This window comes from Leucopleurus acutus (assembly GCF_964270905.1).
Source record: "Leucopleurus acutus genome assembly, chromosome: 12".
NCBI lineage: Eukaryota > Metazoa > Chordata > Mammalia > Artiodactyla > Delphinidae > Leucopleurus > Leucopleurus acutus.
In genome coordinates, this window is record NC_139154.1 from 30,027,755 (window position 1) to 30,036,009 (window position 8,255).

Below are 8,255 nucleotides of genomic sequence, written 5' to 3' on the forward strand. Positions count from 1 at the left end.
TTTATTTTTGGCTGCATTGGGTCCTTGTTGCTGCCCACAGGCTTTCTCTAGTTGCAGGGAGCGGGGGCTACTCTTCATTGTGGTGCGTGGGCCTCACATTGTGGTGGCTTCTCTTGCTTCGGAGCATGGGCTATAGGAGTGCGGGCTTCAGTAGTTGTGGCGTGTGGGTTCAGTAGTTGTGGCTCACAGGCTCTAGAGCACAGTCCCAGTAGTTGTGGTGCATGGGCTTAGTTGTTCTGCAGCATGTGGGATCTTCCCGGACCACGGATCAAACCCTGCATTGGCAGGAGGATTCTTAACCACTGCGCCACCAGGGAAGCCCACAGAGGGTTTATTTATAACTTAGGTTTTTAAGATACAGGACATGTATGTTTTATGGAATTATTTTCTGCAAGGTAGATTTCTACTTACGAAATTTCAAGGTCACAGGTGACTTTCATGAGAATTTAAGATGTGTTGCTCTAAGAAAGAATTTTGACCCAAAGACATTTTGATACTTTAAAATCATCTTCCAAAAGGATCTTTGAAGAAAAAAATAGGATTTTCTTATGTTGCCAAGCACTTGCTCAGATCCCATGCAGAACCAGGACCATAGAGGAAGACGCTGGTGTCGTTCATCCAGGATGAGAACCTCGGGCTTTAAGATGAGGTCAGCAAGGGTGGCCTGCTCTTCTTCCTCATTTCTGTGGACAAGTGAGTACCAGTGTGTTCCATTCTCCTCTCTTCCAAGTGCGAGCGTTTTCACGCTCCTTCTCCACCATGGTATGTTGGATATACTGGGAGAAGATAAATCGCCTTTGGGTCCATATCACAGCGTGCAAGGAGCTGCATCTGAGCTGAACCTCCCACAATGTGGTGAGCATTCAAGCAACAATCTTTCCGTAAAAGAGGGTACATCAGAAATGTCCTCACAACTCTTCCAAGTGATTTTTCAGAAAATGAACAGTAAGGCTCACTTCACTTTTGGAGTGAAATATTTAATGACTCATTTGGAAATGATATATTGGTAATGTACTGTAATAATAGTAAAATAACCAGGCAAGCTCCTTGGCGTGCTAGTGAAGTATATGACTCTTAGCAGCAGCAACAGCAGTGGTAAGAAGGACCACATGCTGAGAGTCAACTGTATACCCTGGATTTACGTAAACTATTGCTCAAGCTTATCCTGTAAATGTCATCACCTCCATTTTAGAGATGAGAACACTGAGGCTTAGGAAAGGTGAGATAAACTGTCCAAGCTAATTTGGTTATTAAGGGACTTAAAAAAAAATCAGCTCCTATCTCCTTGGCTCTGAAGGCTCGGTACTGTGCACATAAATACAAAATCTTTCACTTCTTAAAAATAACAATGTGAGTGACTTTAATCTTAGGCAGATCTAAATGTGTTTTGAAATGTCCAGAACAGGGAAAAGTGTTACATTTTCCCCAGCTATAATGGCACCAAATTGCCACTGTGTCTACGAGTGTGTTGAACCTTGGCTGGATGGAACCATATCTTCTCTGAGCGCTCATGTCTTACACATTTTACAGAATACAGAGTGCACACAGGTTATGCCTTTTTATGAGCTTATATTGTTTTGGAGAGCACACAAGCCTAGGTCATTAACTCCTAAAGCCTGTTTTAAAACACAGCTCCTCCTAAGTGTGCAGAAATAGGTAGCTGGTTAAAGGAATTACGCATATTTTACAATGTGTAGCTATTAAAAAGTACATCTCACGAGAATATTCAGTGACACTAAAACTCACAGTCAGTTGTAAGATGAAGCATTGAGGTAATTATATAATAGGTATATGATTTTCCTCTTTTTATTTAAAGGCATGTAAATAAACGTGCAGATGAATAAACAGCAGAAAAGTGACTCTCTCAGGGTGATAGAATTTATGTGAATTTCTATTTATTTTTCTTCGGCTTGCTTCATTTTCTGCAATTTCTACTAATAATACTATATTTACAATGAGGAAAATGTTATCTATTTATTATAATTACTTTTTCCTTGGGAAAAATACATGTTCTTTGAAGAATGTAAAATAATCGGAAAAATATAAAGGAAAAAGTATCTAAGATCACATTACCTAGGAAAAACCTCTTAACATTTTGATGACCAAAACTCGAGTCAGCTTCCTTTGCATATTCTCTCCAATTTTTTATAAATGGGGTCATACGGTAATTGCTTTGTCTGTAACTCTTATTTTCACTCAGCAACAAACTGTGGAACTCTGTCAATAAAGTAATTATACCATCATTTTTATTAGACCCTAAGGCATATTATATGAATGTATTTTAATTTTCTTCACTAATTCCTTATTAATGAAAATTTGTTCCTAATTTTTCTCCCTTACTAAACCATCCTTATTAAATATTTTGCTTGTATATTAAAAATTATATTGCACGCTTTACATTTAGAATTGTATAATTGTATGAAAAAAGGAGTACATATGTTATATTTTAACAGAAAGTGTGTGAGAGTCCACATTACCCTACAGTCTGACTAGCACTTGGTGGTGATTCATTATTCTTTTAAAATACTCTTACGTATTATTTTATTTTAGTTTCCATTTTACTTTTTGCTCAAAAGTGAGATTACCTGTATAATCATATATATAATATAGTTATATAGTTATATATATATGTAATATATAGTTAGGAAAAAGGATATACACATTTTTCCTTTCTTTTCCATGTCCAGTTTTGATACAAGGATTATGTTATAATAACATATGAGGGTAGCTTTCTATCCTTTTTAATATTATGCAACAACTTATATAAGTAAGAAGACTCTGTTTTTAAAATTTTTGATAGCTCTGGCCCATAAAACAATGTAGTACGTTTTATTTCTTGTGTCCATTGCTGTTTTGTAGGAACACTATCAGGTGTGGTATACAATATTGTGTCTGACCCTGTTACTCTCCTATGTTGTGTATATATATATTTTTAAAAAATTTCATCACGTCCTCACTGGGCCCTGTGATGAGGGGCTGTCAGCAGTGCTCACCATTCTGCCTAGGAGTCACACTCACCTGTGAAGGAGGACAGAGAAGGAATGGGGGCTGGATTTTTTCAGGGAGGAAGTTAGGAGATGGTCTGAGTGGGAGGTACCATGATGACTGAGAAATGGAATATTTCCTGCCACATCAGTAAACAAAGGATGTCACAGTCATCAGCGATTGCAGCCACCTCCTATGGTGAGCTGGTGAGCCCTGAGGGAACTCAGGAAGGAAACAAAGAATACCTGCCATGTAGCAGCCATCGGACTGCAGCCACTCCGGAGGTGAGTCCTGAGGAAACTCAGGATGGGAAAGCACAGGATACTGGCCCCAGATAGCTGAGGTGCACATCAAAGGATGATCTCAGCAAGCCCAGACTCTTACATCTTCCCATACATAGAAAAGTGCTAAATTCCTTAACTTGAGATTTCTAGTTTTCTTTAATTAACAATAACCTTTTGATGTTCAGACTACCTGCCCTTCATTGCAAAACTCCATTAGGCTCTTAGCATGTTAATCATCAGTGTTTTAAATTCCCAGTCTGATAATTCCAGCATCCCTTCTCTGTCTGGTTCTTATGCTTGCTCTGTCTTTTCAAACTGTTTTTGTCTTTCAGTATGCCTTACAGTTTTTTCTTGATAGCCAAACACGATGCACCAAGTACGAGTGTTACCGAGTCCAACCGCACTCTGCTCGCCGCACCACAAGCCAGTGAACCGGAGACAAGATGTTGAGGCATGGAACACGACTTTATTAGGAAAGCTGGCAGACCGAGAAGAAGGCAGACTAACGTCTCCAAAAAATCATCTTATTGGGGTCTGGATGTCAGTTTCTTTTGTAGAATCAGAGAGGGCAGAGGTGGTGGGGAAGTAAAGTAAAAGGGCCATTTGTCTCGCAAAACATCTCCTGGAATGGCCATCCTAGGGGAGGGCATGTGTTAGTTTCTTCTTTCTTTCTTCACCATCCACAGGTGGACTGGGTAGGTTGGTCTCCCTGTGAGCTGAACAGCAGAGGGGCAGGGTTCCCCGAGACAGGCCATTACGTTTGATTATAATGGCAAAAGCAACGAAAATCAAAGGCTAAAGTCAAAGAAACCAATCCAAAGTGGAGTCTGATTTAGCTCTTCCCTGTTGCAAGAGGAACTACTGTAAAGAGGCCTTTAGTAACATGGTGGTGAGATGGGACAGGGAAGCATTCTATGGTCCTGTGATTAGATTTCACTCTTTTAGTGAGACTTTGCCTCCCGGCTCTAAACTCACAGATGTTTTCTGTTTCTTTTCCCACCTCAGCAGGGACAGGATGGCTAGAGTGGGCTCAAGTCGACAATTTCCCTTCCCCGGGTCAGTTAGGCTCTGATAAGCCCCAGCAGATGAGGCTCCAGGTCACAGGTTTCCCCTTGAAGGCAGCCTTGTTAGGAGCACAGTGTTCTGGGGGGTTTCAGGACGGCTCCTTTTCCCCTCCCCCTGCAGGAAGCACAAGGAGGTTCCCCCTGATATTTACTCTGAGCAACCGGAGGATCTCCTAGAGGTAAATTTTACACTATTCCGTGGCCCCCCATGTCTGGCTTCTCTTAAAGGTTTTGACTCAGGGTTGTTCACACTGATCCTGCAGCAATTCCTCAATTACAGGGTCCTTCCCTGGTGCTGGTTCCTGAGGAGTTTCTGCTGTGAGTTGCTGTGCTGAGCTTCTCTCTCCGGTCCTCTGTCCTCACCAGTCGTGTGAATCCCAGAGGAGTTGTTGATTTTTCATCTGTTCAGCTTTTTATTTTCTGTTAGGATACAGTGGTGACTTCTAAGTTCCTTACATGCAGAAACAGAAGAAATTGAGCAAAAAATGGATGCAGTGATACTTGGGGCCACCTCTCCTGTGGATATGGGTGTCGAGATAGTAAGGTGGGGGCGTGTGGTGGATGGGCCTGGGTGCCTTGTAAAATCAGTCTAGTGTGAAGGTGGACCTTATAGGGTGCAATATAATTTTAATCAGAATCTGTTAGTCTTGTTTATCTCCTCTGTCTATGAAGAAAAAGTTCATTTTTAAAATGTATGAAAACTGAGGCAGACTGTTGTCATTTGCTGACATCACACAGCCTGTGAGGTGCAGACACAGTTTTGACTTTTAACTGAGTGTTTTCCATTATGCTATTTTGTATCTCCTGGGATCTTTGATTTTAAAATCCTTGCTGGCATAGATATGCTTTTATATACTTTTCTTTGTGTCTTCCATATCACTTAACACTGTTGAGTGTTTCTGATAAATGCTTATTGAATTAGTGGATAAATGAGGAGTAACTTTCTTTCTTTAAGTTTGGGAACTCCAAACAACAAGTTTTAATGCAGATTACCAAAAGGTTTGTGAATTTGATTAATGAAGATTTCTTATCTCAGAAAGATAAATTTTGTATGTGAAGAAACTTCACACAAAGTTGGAAAATATTTTTTGGAAACGTACTGAGGAATCAGTGAGAGGAGAGGCAAATACAACAGCTGAATGTCAAGGCTTGGGTTTTCTGCCTCTTAGCTCTGCAACTTTGAGCATTTAAGTCACCACTTTGAACTCCAAATTCCTCATGTCGTCTTATATATCATCAGGTTTTTCTGATTATAACAGACAATAATGCATGGGAGAGTATATCGTTAGCTCTAAATTTTCTATTAACATAAGGCATAATAGCAACAATAATGAAAATTACAAACTACCAAAATTCCAGTGATAGAAATTGTGGAGAATATTTCCTTTTAAAACAATGTATTTTATGAGAATTATGTGTTGTGCTTGGTAAAGATTTATTAAATTTAAGATTTGCAGTGATTTAATACTTACAAATCAGGTATGAGTAATTTCCTTTTTTTAATTTCATTCTTTATCTGTGTCTGGTGGATTTATACAATTTTACGTTTTTATCTGGACATGTTCAAGGATATAATTTAGCCTGAAACACTCTAAATGATTTTATTATCTGTGTACAATCTTGTAACTTTTACTTTAATACTAAAAAAAAAAATGATACGAATGGTGGTATGATTCTAAAAGCTGCAGTCCTTGATGGTGGGACAGAGCAAGCCTTTACAGCATTAATCGCAGAAGCCTCCTGCGACCTCAGCTCTACTTTAAGACTCTCCTCAATGGAAGCTTGCTGTCTATTTCTTTTCACTGAAGAGGAGATAAGAACAAATGGATCATATATTGCTGGAGACAAAATGGTTTATTTTTCAGACTGAAATGAATTGTGAAGAATCAGACATTTAAAGACGGAGTGTGTTGCTGGTCTCAGGTTGCTGGAAAGAGCAGGCATCTCACGTCGGCTTAATGGGCATAATTACGTCTTCTGTTTGGTAGAAGTTTTTGTCTCCATCTGTTGGGTTTGTAACTCTGAACAACCCCCCCCCGTCCCCCGCCCCCTGCCATGAATGTGCTTGTCAATGTTTCCACAGCAATTCCATGTGCCCGTTTCCTGTCTTGGACTCTGTGTTCTTGAGATAAAGCACAGAGCCTCACGAGGGCTTCATCTGCACAGCTCCCCACCGTTCTCACTACCACCTCCTGCCCAGCCTGACATGTCTGATCACACTTCTGTGAAGGGAAGAATCTTTGCATTGCAACCAGGAAGAGCGGGGTCTGCAGAGCTACAATAGTGAGTCTAAGAGTCTTCTCTGCGGCTGACTCACTATTGCTCTGGCCATGCCCAGGCCTGAGACCATGAGGTGGTATAAAAGCAGGACCTTGGTTTGGATGATTACTGTATGCTTGTGTCCTAGTCAGTCTGAGCTGCTATAACAAGAATACCATAGACTGGGCTTAAACAAGGAGTATTCATTTCTCACAGTTTCTGAAGGCTGAGTCTGAGATTAGGGTGCCAGCCTGGTTGGGTTCTGATGAGAGTTCCTGGTTTCCTCACGTGGTAGAGAGAGAGAGGGATAAAGCTCTCTCATGTCTTCTTACAAGGGCGCTAATCTCAACCCAAGGGCTCCACCCTCAGGACCTAATCACCTCCCAAAGGTCCAGTGTCCAAATACCATCGCAATGGGATTAAGGGTTTTAGGATATGAACTTGGGGGCACACAAATGTTCAGTCCATAGCAGCTTGCCTTCCTTAATCCATTTAAGCCAAACCATAAAAACAATAACCACCAACATAGAGTGAGCATCTTCTGTTTCCAGCACTTTACCAGGTGCCTTGCATACATTATTTAATCATAGAAACAGCTCTATACATTAGTTATTCACATCATATGTGAGAGAAGGAAAGAGAAATTTTAGAAGAGAAGCTGATTGAGCTATAAGCTTATTATTGTAGACAAAACACCAATAAAAAGTCTACTTAGGGCTTCCCTGGTGGTGCAGTGGTTGAGAGTCTGCCTGCCGATGCGGGGGACACAGGTTCGTGCCCTGGTCCGGGAAGATCCCACATGCCGTGGAGTGGCTGGGCCCGTGAACCATGGCTGCTGAGCCTGCGCGTCCGGAGCCTGTACTCTGCAACGGGAGAGGCCACAGGCCCGCGTACTGCAAAAAAAAAAAAAAAAATCTACTTAGGTAATATCTATTATATGTATGCTTTTTATGGACCAGCAACTGCAGAAATAAATTTGCATTTATTCTAAGTGCCAGAGGTTTAACATAAGCACTTTTATTCCTTTTAAAACTTATTTAATAAATACATACATACAGTGGTGTTTAGGACATGGTTAACTCAATGCGTTCCCGAGAAACAAAAGAGCTGATTTGTTGCAGGTCCAGTTTCTGGTATCAAGTTCTCAGTTTGAATCTAGAATTTCTACATATGATTATAACACATTACAAACCGGTCTAGGTTTGTCAGTTTCTTAAAGGCTGGAATGTATCCCAGAAATCTAGTTCACCTTTGAGTAGAAAATAAATAAAATGCCATTACCACTGAGAATCAGAGTTATGGTCATTACCCCCGCAGAATGACAGTGACCTTATCTTCAGGAAGAGAGCCAAAGGAGCCATGACTTTTCTTCCTTTAAGGAGAAAACCTCACGGTTGCTTTCTTGTTTCCTGTTGAAGGAAAAACAAAGCCATGACTTACCTTAAATGAATGTCTTCTAACTTCAATTCAAACTTTAATGTCACCCAGAAACTACTGGACTCCCTAGTCCACTCAGTCTGTCACTCTTTTGATCTAGAAGATGGTTGCAGCCTTCCTTCTCTCTCCTCCAACCTCCTACATGTCTTGTTCCATTCTCCATCTCAGTGGATGATTTGCTCCTTAACTCCCTTCTAATGAGAACATAGAAGCACTAGGGAAAAAA